General features: G+C 40.1%; 1 protein-coding gene across 1 annotated transcript in view; it reads left to right on the forward strand.

The window, feature by feature from the left end:
* Positions 1-17,713, forward strand: part of LOC133026812 (zeta-sarcoglycan) — a 140,810-nt gene that overhangs the window by 104,792 nt on the left and 18,305 nt on the right. The gene's annotated exons all lie outside the window — the stretch shown is intronic.

Consider the following 17,713-nt stretch of genomic DNA (forward strand, 5'->3'; position numbering starts at 1 on the left):
ATTTAGGAAAAAAGGCAGTGTTATGTAGAACTCTGTGGGTTAGCATGGTAGCCAGCTCTGTGGCACACTGACTTCTAATCAGCTCTCTGCAGAAAGAGGTGTGCTGGTGATTGGCAGCCTGACAGGGGGAACAGAATCCCTTCAGGCTACCGTGTGCAAGGGTCAGGCTGTTACTAAGACGAGTCTTCCCCTGATACATGCACCTGAACACGTGTAGTGCAGAGCCGATGAGCTGTGCTAAACCTTTTTTTCCCCCTACATTTATGAAGCTCTATTAGGACCATAGCAGGTAAAAAAAAGATGAAAAAGGGATTTTGTATCCTGACGTTGTCATACTCATTATTCTACTCAGAATATGAGTCTAAGACCGCTCCATTGGGCTGGGATTATGGGGCGTGTTTCTACAGAACCAGGAAACAAAATGCCTCTTCGCTCAATTGGATAGACCTACAACCAATCAGAGCAACGTCGTATGTGACGTATGTGAAGCGATGCATAGTTGTTGTCAGTTGTCTGTTTCACGAGTTTGTTCACTCTCTAAATAAATCAATGGAACTGCTGCTAATGCCGCTCGTATATCCACCGGAGGCAAAGCCCCCAGGAAGCAGCCGGTGACCAGGGCTGCTCGTGAGAGCCCCGGCTGGCGGCAGTGTGAAGAAGCCCGCTACGGATCTCTCTCAGAGCCTCGCTACCGGCCCGGGACCGCGGCTCTGAGAGAGATCCGTCCCTACCAGAAATCCACGGAGCTGCTGATCCGCACGCTGCGCTGCAGAGCTCCGCTGTCATGGCTCTGCAGGAGCCAGCGAGGAGGAGAAACGGCAGCTAATCGTTTTACACTTCCTTGTTGCTCCAACATTAACTACCACAGCGTCCCAACTTGTGTCCTTTTTGTCTCATATGTGCTGAGGAGCGTAGCCCCCCCCCCCCCCACTCTCTTTTTATTAATATGACTGCTTGTGTGGCTGCAGCATCGGGGCCAGCTGATAAATTAAACTTTTTATGAATCCCGTAGGAGGATGGCAAAAACATCTTTTCGGTCTACAAATGCCTTGATCACGTTCCTCTGTTCCTCTTTCAAAATGAATTCGCTGTCGATGTCTGCTGAAACAGACTCGATGGCAGCATTGACACATCTCAGCTCTGCAGGCAGCGCTCTCTGGTGACGTGGTTGATTACGTCACTGTAGATCATCTGTCAATCATCGTATAAAGCCCGCCCTGACGATTTGATTGGATCGACCAGCTTCGGTTCGATCATAGTTTCTCCCCAACGGAGCGATGCCAGACCGAACTTCCCGAACAACAAATGTTGTGGGCGGGGCTAAGTTCGTCTGGCACCCAGGCTGGGGATTTTGGCCAACATGCTGATGATGATATAGCCTTTGTCTGTCTGTCATCTTGCGTCCTGCTATATCACAAACCCCATTTGAATTGCTAATAAATGTCAACAAAGATCGTACCTATACATTGCATTACAGTTCTCAATGCACAAAATCTTGTATATATACAATTAATCTAAGATTACTTTTATTTTATTGTAAATGTACCACGTTCTTTTTTCTTTGAACTCTTCTGAGTTTACTCAGAATATCTTTACCTTTAGCTACAATGGCAATAGTTTATAGTATGTAAAAAGCTCTAACTGGAATTGTCATTTTGCAGAGGACTAAGTCTAAAATTATGTGCAGAGGGTCCTTTCAAGATGATGGGAGCTGACACAAGCTTGTAAGTTTTACAGATATGAAATTAAGCGCTTGAGACCGCAGACAGCTTCTTTATAATTCCTATGCAACACAGGCAACACACTGATGAAATGTTGCTTCCAATATCAGCTTCACAAACTGCTGATCTTCCAGTCAGTGCATCTGCGTGTCTGTGTTTATCCTCTCCTGGAGTGTGTTTTGGGTGTCTTTAAAGGGCATATGAAGTTCCTTAATTACTAATGTCTCAGTCTCATTTGGGTATTGTTAAACAGGATTAAGTAGAAGTGGCCTTAAGCCAGAGAGGAAAACATGAACAGAGAAGCAGGAAAGAGAAGAGATGGGGGTGGAGAGAGCGACAAAGGGGAAGACAAGGAAGTGATGAGGAAACAAGCATACCCTGCATGTTATGTACAGACTTAATTGACTGAAGAGTTTGGGAGAGAAAAAAAAGAAGTAGGTCAGATACAAGAGGAGGCATAGAGATGGAGGGCAGAGGACAGTGACGGAAGAATAAAGTGTGGGAGGAGCGGATGGAGGGAAGTGTAAAGAAGAATAGATTGAATTGAACTTGCTCCTGCCAGAAGTTTGAGTCGCAGTAGCAGGGGATAATGGGATACAGCAAAAATCTGTCTGCATTCAGGGTGTGCTGACTGGTATGACACAAGTGGAAAACACAGAGGAGTTTAAAACACTGAACCAGTATGGTGGTGGTTGACAAAAAGAGTGGCAAGATCCTTTCATTTTACATCACATGGTGGTTTGACTTCTTTGGCTCTGCCGATTGAAAAGCTTTGTCCTTTCATGGGTATCATGACAGGACTGTATGCATGCTACCTTAAATCCTGTTTTGTATGCTTTTAATTTAAACGTGTGGGAATAACAATTTAAAAAAAGATATGCGTCAGCTGCCTAGTAGAGGTTGTGATTCCCCAGGGTTCCCTTTCTCTTCTCATTCTGTGATTCCAGCTAGTATCTATTAAAGAAAATTAACTTTACCGAGTGAGACAATATGGCTGAAAGCAATGCAAAATTGGTATTACAGGGAACAGGAACAAATGCACGGTGAGGGATCAGGAAGAAGGAGGAGGCAGTATTAGGATAACGTGAATAAGAAGTACTAAGATAAGTTGAAATAAGTGAAAGATACAGAGAAAAAGGGGGAGGGGGGTGGATGAACTGTGGATGAGTCAGTGCAGGTGATGAAGGTCTATGGTGAAGAAAGGAGAGGAAGCTCTCATGGGATTTGTGTTGTAAATTGAATGCAGCAAATCCAAGTTATGGGCTGTTTTAATCAGTTTCAAGAGTTTTAATGTCATTAACACCTTCGTGGAGTGACATAAAACAAATTATTTGATGGTAAAAATAGCACTTAATGCAGCAGTTTTGCATAAATTGGCCATATCACCATCAACATCGTCATAAACAAGACTAATCAATTAAGGGTTTAAACAAATGTGGACATGGTAAACTAATATAACACACACTCAACATGCACACATCTATAAACATGAACATTATGGCCCAAATAAAAATACACTATTAAAAGCAAAAAGTAAAAGTCACTGTCCTAAGTGCACAAACTGAAACAACTAATGAATTGAAAAACACGCACTGAAAGGAAGGAACTGCACAGAGCAGTGTAAATGCAAAGTGAAAATCTACACACACACACACACACACAAACACACACAGTGCACTGACCTTTATGTTGTATCACCTACTGCAGGGTTGATAAAAAGCCCAGAAAAATAACACAGATAAAAATGTGATTACATGGTTCAAATACTCCCCCTATCTGCCATCACTCATTAGCTGTTAAATGGCAGAGAAAGAAACAGATTGAAAGAAGTGTATTCATTAACATGATGGTTATTTTATCTAGGTGTGCATTGAGTTGTATTTGATTAGATATTTAAAACTGATAGTAAAGTGGATGTCAACAAATAGAAAGAATTGGTTCTCATTTCCATATTTGCAGATGGTGATCATTTTCTGATTGTAACTTTCCATCTTTCTTTCGATCTGTGTTTTTCTCATCTTACTGCTTTTTTAACTCTTGACATTTCCATATGTGCTTCCCTTCACCCCCCCTCCCCTCTCTTTTCTGTCTCATTATGAAAAGTAGAGCGTTATGCAGTGAAGGTAAATGGGACATGTAATGAGCGGATTGAAGTCCATTTAAAACTAATGATGTATCTTACAGCTTAACAACGAAAAGAGGGAGAAGAAAAGAGGAAAACAAGAAAGATAGATGATACACACTTTAGACGATAAAGCACAGGTCAGGAACTTCCTATCACGGAAGGCTTCATAAATTCTGCAGATTACTACATCTATGTTTATAATTCACCATTGCCTTTAGGGATTTGAATGTAATGCATCTTCAGTGTATGGAGGAAACAGACTGGAAAATGGATGAAATATGTTATGCTTAACATACATTTTGGGCTAGGGCTATGTAGACTTAATGCAATGGGCCATTAAGAGGTGGATGAACTGACGATTTGTACGAGTGTTGAAAAGCTAAATGATAAATAATATTTCCATTAATTGAAGCCAAAGACATCAGATTGCATGACAAACATTACTAAAACAGGGTTATGCTAGTAGCACTAGGGATGGGCATAATTAATCGACGATCGATTAATTGATCATAAAGAATTTCGTCGAGGACATTATTTTGTCTTCGACGAAATTATGTTGCGTTCACTGCCAACACTGCGAAGCTATACGTCTCCATGAGCGCATGAGTAGGAGGGCAGAATATCCGATTTGCCTGAACGCAGCACAGTGACGACGTTAGCAGCTGTAGGAAGCAGCCCGGAGTTATACTCGACAAGCTCCGCTGGGGGACCGGCGGCTGGTCGCTGGTCGCTAGATGGATTTGACGGTTCTCGACCTCTCAGTCCGGTTGTTGTCATGTCATCAATCCCGGAACCTCACCCAGACCCGGGTCTCTCCGGGTTCCCTTCCCCGTAGACTGAGGGTCCGTGTGCGGACATTCAGCCGAGCTCCGCTGCTAGCCGCCGCAGCTAGCGGAGGCTAGCTCGAAAGCTAGCCTCTTCGGACCCGGACAAAGCCGGGTCTGGTGGAGGGGCTCCGGGAGTGAGAACGTGACAACGGCCGGACTGAGAGGTCGAGAACCGTCAGATCGAGCTAGCTCTCAGCGGCTAGCTGCTCTCTCAGCGGGGCTGAAGAGTACAGCAGCGCATATTTTCAAGTGTAACCATTGAACGATCCCGTTTAACTGCCACGAGAGTTGTTCATCTTGTAATAAAGATCTCAATGAGGAAACACGCTGTGTTTTTTCTATTTTCACTGCATTATAACAGCCCATAAATAGTGAATTTTAACGATCGATGAAGACAATTTAATCGAATGCCCATCCCTAAGTAGCACAGAAACAAAGTGCTCTGCAGCTTCCAGGTGCTTCCCAGAGAACACTCCAGGATGCTGGGCCATGCACTTTCAAAGCCTCTGGTGGGATCGTTGCAAGCCATGTTCACACTATTTTAACTCAACAGTATATAGGGACTGGCTGGAAGGCAGACAGAAAGCGGTCGCTTTGGAAAAGGTGCTGGGGATGGCATCTTCTTCAAGCTGCACAGTTCAACATCTTAGAGAAGCATTCGTAACAGTGACTGAGTAAATAAAATGAAAGGAGCCAACACATAGGCAGCCAACAACAACAAACATGCTGAAAATGGATGAAGGAACTGTGGAGAAGTAGATAGTGGGTGTCTATGCCGAGGGAGTTTGTACATGTTTAAGATGTGTAGCTTGTACAGTTTACTGATAGAAGCAGCGAGGGACAGTTATAATAAAACATATTTTCATCATCAGCACAACATGAGGCTGAGGTTGCTTTTTTACCGCAAAAAACACAACAGTGTGAATGGAGCCTTAGGCAATGAGAAATTTTGCAAGGATGACAAGTTTTAATGGACATTTAAAATGCTAAAATGTTTGCCTTAATGCGGAATGTCATCTGACAAATAAAACCAATAGCATCACTGTCAAGAAACGTCCTTAGATTCAACATTGACATAAAAGCTACTGGCCTTTTTTTGGCAGGCTTCTGTTTCATTTACAGGTAATTTGAAGTCAGATTTTCCAGCCAGTTATAATGGTTATTATTATATTTAATGTCCCACAACACAACAGTGTAAAGGGCATCTGGCATCAGGGTGAAAGGATGACATAAAAACCAGAAGGCTTCCCAGACACTACTTTACATCATAGTAGTTTCTGTTTATTTGAAACACAACAGCACCAGCACAGTGGTCTATTTGAAATGAATGAGGAGTCTACGTCTTTACAGGTGGTGCCATTGTTGATCTTGGTTTGGCCTTAATCAACCCCCAATCGTAAGTGACATCAATCAGCACAAAAATGATCTTTTCAATACTGGTGCATTTTGACCAAATCAAAGACAAATCAAGGGCCCCGTTCCCTGCAATCTTTAAGGGACTTCTGATTGGTGACTGTTTCCGTGACATGTTTTTGTATCAGCTGTGGTTTGTGGCTCCAACGGCAATTCGCAATATTTATAGCTTCCTTGACTCAGAGAATAAATGTTGACTCCTTTAGTTTCTTGTGTTTCCTCTTTTTGAGAGCTTTATTTTTAGGCTTATGGCCCCAAAAAGTTCAGACACAGAGAAAGGTCCAATATTTAACTGTTGAGTCCTATAGAGGGATGAGTTACTCACTCAAATAGCTAGGATGATGCTAAATAATCTGACAATAAGACACTTATTTAAACTGGGCAAGTCAGGAAAAATATTTTTTGTTTGCGAACAACCACAAAAGAAAACATTGAATGGGAAGTAGAAAAACATCAAATGAAAGGTAGAATGTCACAAAGTACTGTGGGTTGAAAGGGACTCTTTGGTTTTGTTAGGTACTCTGACAATAACACACCAAGCCACAAGTAAAATCCAGAGGACGTCTTAAATAGGTGTCAAAGGGGAACCACCACTGCATAAACAACTGCAAGGAGGAGCACTTTTTCAACAGAGAGACTAGAATCAATCAACAATTAACTGACCAAAAAAGTTGAAGCAGATTCACACAGCAAAATCACCACGCTGACGCTAGCAGACATTGGGTTACATCAGGTCTTTAACATCATCTGATGCTTGGCTCCACAGCAGAGAGAAACAATATGCTGCACACTCAATATCTCCACTCTTTCATCCTCTTATCCCTCCCTCTGTGCCGCCTTCTCCTCTGTCCAAGTCCTGGGGTCATGAGAAGACTCCCTGGAGAGAGTTAGCCCTGACACGGGCAAGGGCATTAGAGAAGGATTTGTCCTGTGCCCCTTCCCCTATCCTTGTCTCTATGTCCATGTATTTGTCTAAGGACAGATAGGAGTGCAGAGCCCTATCAGATTCAGGAGCATGGGAAAGGATTTCTTTCAGAAAGATCGGAATTCTGTAGGGTAATGGTTTCAAAGTGGGCTTGGGACAGTAAGTTCTTCAGATACGGAGCCAAATATAAGAAAGAAAATAGAACACCCAAGTGTTTTCTCACAGAAGCCGGTATTTATTGAAAGAGACATGCACTGACAGCTTTTCTACACGATTTACCTTGTTGTTGTTAGAAATGATGCAAAAAAAAGGAAAATCTGAAGGAATTTATTATTGGAAGGATTTAAAGTTTTTGGTACACGTTATCCACCTATTCTATCTGACCAAAGTTTTTTCTAAATGACTGAATCTCCGATGCTCTGAAATTTTAGTGGAGAGGGATAATGTTATGTATTTTTTGTGTCCTCAGCATATTTCAGCGAGGCTGCAGAAAGTTTTTGAAATCCAACCCTGACAATTTACAGATGTATGATGGATTCCCACATATTCACAAAGGTCAAACTGCAGGAAAATCATTTGTCTTTAGTTATTGACTTCTTTACCTGACAAAAATACTTTGGTGGGTGAGTGGTGATGATTAACACGTTAAGTCAGTGTTTATACATATTATTATAGATATATATTTCGGATGCATTTCAGTTTAAGTTAGAAGTAATACCACAACATAAGGATTTTCAAATTTTCCTGTAAAATCAAATTGCAAAAAGCTCCTCAACCCTGATGAACGACATGCCAGCTCCCTGAAAGTGAAGCCATAACCTCCAGGTCATCCCTGGAGGTTGACTGCAGTGTAGGTCATTCACCTCTCTGCCATGATAGCAGGGTGGGTCAAAGTAAATTGTAAAAGTATATGCAAAAAAAAATTTTCCCCCATAGTTGGTTTCTCTCAGTTGGGGTTCCTCTTATCCCACTCCTGTGTGTTCAAGCTCAAGTGCTGGGTTTTTCTTGGTGGGTGGGTTAATCCTCTGAACTGCATTCACCTGGTGTTCTAGTTGTAAAATGGCAACTGGTGCTTAGAACAGAGAGAGAGATGTATTGCTCCAGTCGGTTCTTTTATCGTTTTATTTACGTAATACATGTGAGCTGTGGTTTTCTGGTTCGAGATTGGGTCAAGTTTTTTCTCTGTAGTAGGTCCCTAAATGACAAGAGTGCTAATATGGCTGAATGGCCTTGGGTCCTAGGGGTACTTCCAATTGAACCCAATTACAGACTGTAAAGTTTTACGAGCCCTTGAAGTAGAGAAAAGGGAAATGATCCGTCCTATGGCCTTAATTCTTTTTCCCCTCTGCACCCACACATCCAACAGTTGCCTCAACTCTGAATAATTTTCCAAACAACTAAATCTAATGTTAAGATTGGAATATATTGTACTTTGTTTTCGTTTTTTTGTAAGGTATATTTTAATGGCATTCCAGTTGGGATAGACTCAACACCAGTGGATACCGATTAAGTAATAGTAATGATATCGATTCTTAGCAAATGGCCCACACTGTATCTTCAATAAAATGGCCAAAAGCCCCAGTGTCTTGAACCTTTACATCCTAGAAGTACACCTCACATTTACATTTTAATTGAGGTTGCAATCTTCAAACGCCGAGTAGAAACAACAATGTCAAAGGAATTAGGTCCACTTGCCATGCTTGTTTTGAGGGGAGTCTCGAAGCAGAGTTGATTTAACCAGGTTTTCGTGTGTGAGAATCCAGATGGAGGAGCATGGTGTAGGATTACATAGTACACCACCTAATTAGCTCCAAAAAACTCTGAAGTAAGCCCGCCCCTAGCTGTTTTTTAATTAAAAAGTAGGGGTTTGTGTCAAAGTATTTTGAAATAATTTAAATTTAGAAAAAGCCACAATCTCTTTGAACTGTGCCTTTGGGAAAATCTTCTCTTAACACTACAGTTGCCATTAAAGAACAGCAGATCAGTTGCATGACGGTTGTGAGCAGCATATTTCTGTGGTTAGGTTAAACTGATACAACTGATACAGGGATCGATTGCACGTTTGGCAGAAAAAAAACAAATACTTTGTTGTCTCTCATTCTCTTCGTTCCTTTCATGCCGTCAGCAGTGTTCACCACAAGCAGTGTTTTCTGTAGAGGAATTCAGATATAAATGACTAGAGTTGTGATGCCGATTGAATATGCACTACTGCATATAATCCCTATTTTATGAGTGTTAACCTGCTGTGGAGCATGTTGTTTAAAGTTGTTTAAAACTGCTCTAGATATTCACAATTTATTCACTGAACTGAAAACTTTTTCGTTCAACGCTGGAGTTGTCAGTAATCACGTGAACCTGAACAACATTTGCACAGTTTGCTGTCCTGAGATTGGATTTTTGGATGTATCTAACACCTCCCTTCTCACTGGTACAACAAGGACAATCAGCCCTGCCCCGCTTGGTTTCGTCTGTTATTGATTAGACATGCAAGGAATCATTGAGAACAAAGAGAGGCAGAGTAAAGGCAAGCAAGTACGGTTATGGGAACAATCCATAATGTATCTGCATTTCCGTGTGTTTTTGTGTATTGTTTATTGATGCAGTAGTTTTTTTCCCAGATGTGGACATTCGGTAAAGAGTGTGCTAAATTTCAGAGAGACAGTCTGATGTGATAATGGCGTGGCTGGTGGAGATGTCCTGATCAAATGATTTGTCCGCTTTCCTGATAAAAGCAAGTCACTACTGAGCAACCCAATCTGACATTTTTGGTTTCCTATATAATACAGCTGGGCAGTATGTCATGTGGGTACTAGCTAATAAATCCAATCCTATGGAGGAAAGATATACTCACACAGATATGAGATATCCTAAAAATGTAATATTGGCATAGCTTGTACCTCAACTTTTTGTAATGATCAAGACTGTCAGGAACTTTTTGTGCGGAGGTGGATTCAAAACATTGCAAGAACAAAACTATTTGTATCTGGAAGCACAAAGAAGGAGCACATCAGAATCTAGTGACTAATATATTATAGTGTGAAGTCAAAGACAGTTTCAAATGAAATGTATGAGTCAGGACACTTGTGTAGTGCTGTGTGACCACAGTGACCTCATCTGCAGACTGTATGTATTTTGACAGGTTTTTCTTAAATCAAACACTGCGACAAAGGAGAGAATAAATGTAACGTTGACAGTGATTGTAACACGCCGGAATATGTGCAGGCTATCTTGCTATCTTGACTTAGAAAATTACAAATTTTACTTTGGATGTGGATGTGGTGGAGATTGCCTCTTTCAATGGTGACAAATGGCCATAATCTAACATTCAACTTGTTCAGGGTTTCACGTTCACCATCCAGGTACTAGAGCACTTCACGGTGTAATTTTCAATAATTAGTAAGGCTTTTCGCAGTCTCAGTTATCAAATATGCAAAGGGAATACTCATGTATGTTCCACAAAATCGTTTTGAATCACACCAAATAATTAACTGTGTCAAAGTGCACAGTGCTTGCTATAATTATGTTAGTGAAGTAGTCAACTTGTGCCTTTCCTATATACAAAAAACAGCTCCGAAAAGCTATAGATCCCTTGTTGTGATTTCCCTTTGTTGAAATGGGCCTCAGAGTGTTGGAACTCTGCCTGAGGAAACTGTATACATTGTTGTTCTGTCATTTTTTTGTCTATGTTGATTTTTGTTTATCTTTTTTAGTTATTATTTATCAGCTGCTGTTGAATGATGATTTTGTACACATCTCGAGGGGGAATATCTGAAAACATCAACACCTAGTAAATATTCAACAGTCTTGCCATATTGCCACGCATCTGTGCCGCACCTCGTGTGAATTTAAGTGTGTGTATGTGTTTGTTATAAGCTACCATCGGGGGACAAATTTCTGACTAAAGACAGGTTTTGCGTTTGTCCTACTGGGAGAAAAAGGAGTTTTTTTTGGTCAGTGGTTTTGGCTAAGGTTTGTTCAAGGACGTCATCTTGGTACTTAGAAGAAGTGGTTCGGGGTAGAGTAAGGGTGAGGCGCTAGAAAATTAAATCATGCCTCATTTATGTCCCCAAAGGGGGTCTGAGACAGTATTTGTGTATGAGAGTGCTTGGCTCAGCTGTTGTCTTTCTGAGTGCAGGTTGCAAAGACAGTCGGCTGTAAACATCAGATTTTTCAACAGAGCCAAATGTTTCACTGTGGATAAAGACTATTACAAATGACTAGAGGGTGTTGTGGCAAGACGCTGAAATCAAAGCAGATAAATAACATTAGAAAACGTCAAACGCACACTTAAAGACACAGACATTCAAACACCTCATGAGCATAAACACACACTCATCGTCATGATCCAAACACAGCAGAAGCAGCTGTTATTTGTTGTAGGTTATTAAGACACACAAAATATTCATGTAAACATATTTAAGAGACCCAAGCCTCAACATTTGAATTTAAGAAAAACACAGAGCAGGCAAACTGTGCCATTCTTTATGTGAGTAAATACTGACAGTCAACTTGCCAGACTTAGAAAGTGTTCCAGGTGCATGGGGGGATTTGCTGGGATAGTTTATCAATGGTTAAGAAAATATGTTTTTATGGGTGTTGATAGCAGTTAAGAAGAATTATTATCTGGTCTGATTCAAGCTGCAGTTCCTGCTTGAAGATCACTCAGTCATTTGATGGCACAATTCAGATTGTTACGGAAAATTCACATTTCTATAGTCAATATTCAGCCAACATTGACAAAGGTTAAATTTCCGTACAGCTGAGACGACAGAGGGAGGAGTGAGGGCGCTAAAGAGAGAGAGAAATAATGAGGAGTGGACAAAAAAATGTCTCTAGAAAAATTTGGTAATAAATGAGGGGAGATACTGGGAAGAGGGGGAGTGAAACAGAAAACAACAACAAATTAAAAGAGAAAGATGAAATGGTCGGAAGGTGTTACATTTTTTACCAGCAGGACTTCTCTCTTTGTTCATTTTTTCCGCTGAGAGAGAAACAGCGAGCACAGCCAGAAGCCACCCAGGAAGCAATGGACGGGCAGGGCGAATAAGAGGAACACAGATAGGATGACTGTAGGAGGGCAGGCAATGAGGCAGAGAAAGAGAGAAAAGAAAGAAGTTCATCTTATGATTGTGTTTGTCTCTGCTGAGGCTTTCTTTTCTTCCTTTCAAGGCTCTCTCTCTCTCTCTCTCTATATATATATATATGCTTCCTCCGCTAATCTCTACCCCTTATACCTTCTCCTGATTCCCTTTTCTCTCTCTTCATGTTCTTTTTTTTTCCCTTCTTCTCTTCTTGTGCACTAGGGGAAGGGTATGAAATACTCTTTAATATATATATTAAAATATCGACATGTTGTCTATCTTTTCTTCCTTCTCTCAGCCACTCACTCATATTTCAAGTATGTATTCTAATGTATTAATTTTCTTTCTTTGATCAGATTTATACCAAAGGAAAATATTTGAATTTTCGTTGATGTTCACAGAAGATAAACCTCAGAAATAAAAATCACATCTCTCTGTGCCTTATACTACTTAAAAGATTGATTGGAGAACAGTAATTTTCTTAAAACACTTGTCCTACAGAAACCCTAAGATAAAGATACATTTGCATGCTAAACCAACATCTATACAGAATTCTGTCACACACATATATGCCTTTAGCAAACCTATGGCATTCTTTTTCAGGGAAAGATAGAAAATGTATAGTGAGCATTTCAGTTTTATCATTCAGAGTATTAACTGAGTAATTGGCATTCAGATGACGTGAGGTTTCATGCACCCTTGGCTGCAGATATTGGAAAATGGTCTTAGATTTGCCTTGATTACAACATATATAAAATAACTATAAATTCCTCATAAAATACCTTGAACAGTGCTTACTGCAACATTCTGTGCACCATATTTCCCTTTTATTATGTATGCATGATTAACGTCGCCTGTGTTGTATTTTATTTTAAAGATTACATCAATACCATATCATATAATATAACATATAACACATTCTATGAGATGGAAAAAATGCACTTATTGTGCCACAATCATTTATTTTATTCATATTATCAGCATAAAATGCAGGTGAAGCAGCGGAGTATGTACATGAAAATGGAACTGTGGGTTCAGGTGCCTTTCCCTGGGGCGCTTTAGCAGTCTTTATGGGAGCAGAGTGACATTCACAATCTCATTTTCTAACATATGCTCTTCCATCTGTATAACCAGTAACATGAACAGCTAAACTTGCACAATTGCTAGTATGTCCCTACCCCGTAAATCTCTTGATGAGGACACACTGTTCCTATTTTTTATCTTGTTGTGTTAATCATGGTATGTTCTGCTGTGGCAATTACTTATCAAATTATCTTAAGCACTGTCTATTTGTTATTTTCTTATCTATATCCTTCTCTATGCCACTGCAAGTACCCAACTTCCCCACAGGGACCATTAAAGTTTCATCCAATCTTCAGAAAAAAGATATGATAGCACCATTTGTAAGGCATATTAAATAGCAAGGACAGCAATACAATCACTAAAGATGTCATTAATGCGGCAAGGGCCTGTAGCAGCTCCTATGGTGACATCTTATTCCAGGTGTCGCACTGAGCCTTAACTCTGCCCACTTGACTGATTTCTATGCAAGCAACTGATCTAGTTTAAATATGACTGACTGCCTCACATCACATTAAAAAGTGATGCTGCTTTAAAGAAGGCATGAACTGCACATGTGTAAAGACAACAAACACATGGATTAAAGTTTTCCGTCGCTATGACGGATTTCCGTCAACTCCGCTCGCATAAGGCGTAAAAAGCCGAGTATAAATCGGCCTTCCGGAGTCGCATTTCCTGTTTCATACCCGGAAACTGCGGAAACCACGGAAGATTTAGAAGAACGAATATAGACCAAAATAGTAGAGCACTTGGCAGAAAAGATCCGAAACTATGAACACTAGTATAACCCGTCACTGACCGGCGGATTTGTCCGCCAGAAAAAGGCTCTGAGGAGCCGCCGTGGCGATGTATATAAACGTATGCCATACACGAAGAAGAGCCGACTTCAACAAAAACATTACTCCGGCTAGTTTTCTGGCGGTGAATTGCGTTGCAACACGCGCCACTGTAGGGGAACTATAAACCAAAACGAGTCCGTAGAAGCTGCGTGCGTGCGTGCGTAAAAAACGACTATAAATCGGCCTTAAAAATGAGATCGATGCAGATCCGAAGAGAAAAAAAAATAGGGGGGGGGGGTGTAACACTGATATGATTTGCAATAACTTCACCAATCAGCTGTGATTTTTTTAACCTTTTGTTTGTGAACCATGCCTTGCGTCTTTCTCATGTTTGAATGGATAAGTTGACGCGGCATTTAAAAAAAAAATCCATGCGTTGGCATATAATTGTTCTTGAAAGCATTGTGGAAATAAATGCTTGCTCTGACAACTTGTGCAGACGTTTTGTCATTTATAGCCCATTAACACGAATGGTGAAGTCTTGCAAAAAAATATTGGTTTTATGCCCTAGCTTTAAACTAGTAAGTGATAATGGACCACGTGAAGTTCAAATATCGAGGCGGTAAGCAGCCACGACCAATTTTTTCAGTCAGATGATTTTTTTTTGCTTTAATCCCTGCAAACATACTACAGTGACTAAATGTACAGAGACTAAATGCACCGTCTTCTACTCTTTTTTGAGAGAGAACATATTTTTCCTTGGTTTTGCTCAGACTATTTTCTCTGTCAGAAGTATTTTCTGTCGGGCTCCTCTGTAAGTCATAGTAAGACAGTACTAATGAAGCAAAATCCAGACGGTCCTGCTGCTTTCCTGACCTCATATCTACAACTGTGTTCGTCTGCATTAGTTGATGTATAAAAGTTAGTTTGTTTGTTAGTCGGTTTTTCGTCCTTTTGTTTTGTTTGGAAGCAGAGAGCAATACTCCTATTGAAATAGTCCATGACTGTAACATCTGCTCTCATGGGACAGATCTGTAACATACAAATGAAAATAACGTTTTCCTCGAGCTGATAAAAGTTTATTTGAGTCAGAGATGGACTTTATAGTACAATCGTGGATGTTTTTTCAGTTTTCATTTTTTAAATTCTACATATTTTTAAGGGATAGTTCACCAAAAACTGAAAATGTACTCATTATCTACTCATCATAAACCTACTGTAATATTTTGGAGTCATTATTTCATGACTCAAGACCGACTCATGAGTTGGTCTCGTAGACTTTTACGGCTTCCTCTCGCTCATTTATTTTCTCTTTCTCTGACCTCTTTCTTCTTCCTATTTAAATTTCCAGTACTTTTCTAATAAAACCTAGACAATGAACAATGGAATGACTGAGGTTGTGGAGGAATGAGGCTAGTCTTTCACTACTGATTAAATTATCAGCTTGGTGCCCCATCAGAGGCACGAAGGCATGAAATTGCTTGACATTTTTTCTCCCTGTGCATTCTGCCATCGCCCATTTCCCCCGGTACATTTCACAGCAAGGAGGAAAGCAAGAGCCCCTGAAAGTTGTTTTGTACCTCAAGGATTTGTCAAGCAGCGTGTTGTGTAAAGTCCGACAGACGGGATATACATGAAAGCTTTGCAAACATGCAAACAGTTGTGTGCAGTAAAGTGCGGAAACGTAGAATCTGAATATATATATATTACTTCCCAGACTACACATAGAACAATTATTTTATGATTGAAATTCTAATTTAAGGATCCAGAGTTGCTGGAAGAAAGCACAAGATCAACTTTTTGGTGATCCTAAGCTTCTCTTTCACGCCAAACACCTGCACACACAAACATACACATTGTTCCCGCAAATACAAATCTCTAATGTACCTTGACTCTCCCTTGACCCTACTCCGAAAACTCGCCAGCTTTGAAAAAACAGCCTAGGGCTTTCTCCATTCAGTTTTTTCCCCTACACCTGCAGGATTCATGGGGTGATTTAAACACCCTGCATCAACCTGACTCCCCCAAACACAGATTCACTGCTAAAGTCTGGATTTCCTGCATTATTTCTCAATCCAATTCACTAAAAGTCAAAAACTTTCTATTTTTCCATCTTCAGTCCTGTCTGAATGCTTCACTCAACACCAAGTTTTTAAAGTGCTTCTTGGACAGGGTTGGTGTTGTCAGGGGCACGGAGCAGATGACGGAGCATTAAGCGTGAAAAGGTTAAAGGTTTGCGTCCCAAATGGCAATGTGGCGATAAGATGGTATGGCCTTCAGTGGTTCTGAAAAGGAAAAGGGCAAGATGAATGTCAGCCAAGTCTGCAAGGAAATATAAATCATACTAAAAAGCCCAGATTTGAAAAATTCCAGCAAGATTTTCTACACAATTCCTAACACTGCTTTAGAGAAATAAGTAATTTCTTTTGAAAGACGACAACTTCATCTCACGGCCTCTGTATCTATGCCCTCAAGGGAAATTCCATCAATTCAGCCTTCATTAACAACTCAACTTCATGTTTTCTGTTTCTGTCATGGAAAGAATGAGCTCTTGAGCGAAAGTCAAATATCTCAAATATATCACTGAAATACCAGTGTCCTCAAATTTTAAGAACAGATGACACTATTGAGTGGAAAGCAGTGGATGAACTGTACAGATGGACAGTTTGGGAAATGTGATCGTGCAGGTTACCATGTTTCAATTATAAAGTAATAACAGTACAGAAACCCATTCATTTCTCAAAATTAAACGTCAGGTGATCACATAACAAACTCAAATTGGGAAGGAGACTTGTATAAGCTTTAAGAAAATTAGGACATTTACCTAGACAGGACAAATACCACAAACAATGTTGATCTGAGTTAGAAACGACAAGAAGCAAGCTGGCATTTGGGTTTTATGGTATTTATTCAAAATGTTTCCAAACACTAGTTTAAAAAGATGCCACAGATGAAGCTGGAACATAACACTTCAAATATGAAACAATTGCTCTCATATGCATCTATAACATATTTGAGGCTTGAGCTCTCAGTATGTGATAAAATAATTTAAATGGACCATGATCTAATCGGGTGTAGATAAACAAATGTAAATGATGAATTAAAGATTCCATTTAGCTTTTTCAGTTTCAGGGTCCTAGTATTGTGCATGCAAGCTCATTGTCATGGCTTACTGGGACACTTGGAGATAACAGAGCCAGTGCTAAGATTGTGATATTTTACAGTGAATAAATGGTGGGATTAAAATTTAGTATATAATCTCTGAAATAAAGTATAAAGAGTTTTTCATTAACACAGACAAGAGGTTTCTTTATGAACACAACTTTGATCATAAATCATGTCATTATTTATGAAACTTGAAAGTCAGATAAATACTTTTTTCCAGGAATGTCGCTTAAGCCAAGGCAGCAGTGACTTACAACATTGAGATAGGTTTATCAGAGATTAGGTCCAATTCCAGTGTCTTGATAAAAGAGTTCAAAAACTCTTCAGTAGATTAGTATTTTGGTCTGTCATGTCAGTTGAAAACAGCAGCCATTTAAGCTCTAGGAACTGACAGCAGATATTTAGTGATACAAACACAGCCCTGCCTCAGAGATGGAGTCAGTTTTTGAACCTAATAGAAAGGAGAAATACATGAAGTGACTTTCCACTGCCACCCCCCTCTGCCAACCCCCCCCCCCTAAATGAATTAAGATAAAAAACCTTTTCATGTTGATGTATTTCTGTCCTGCTTATCTTGTCAGATTGGACAAATATGGA

This window comes from Limanda limanda, chromosome 2 (assembly GCF_963576545.1).
Source record: "Limanda limanda chromosome 2, fLimLim1.1, whole genome shotgun sequence".
NCBI classification, from domain to species: Eukaryota; Metazoa; Chordata; class Actinopteri; order Pleuronectiformes; family Pleuronectidae; genus Limanda; species Limanda limanda.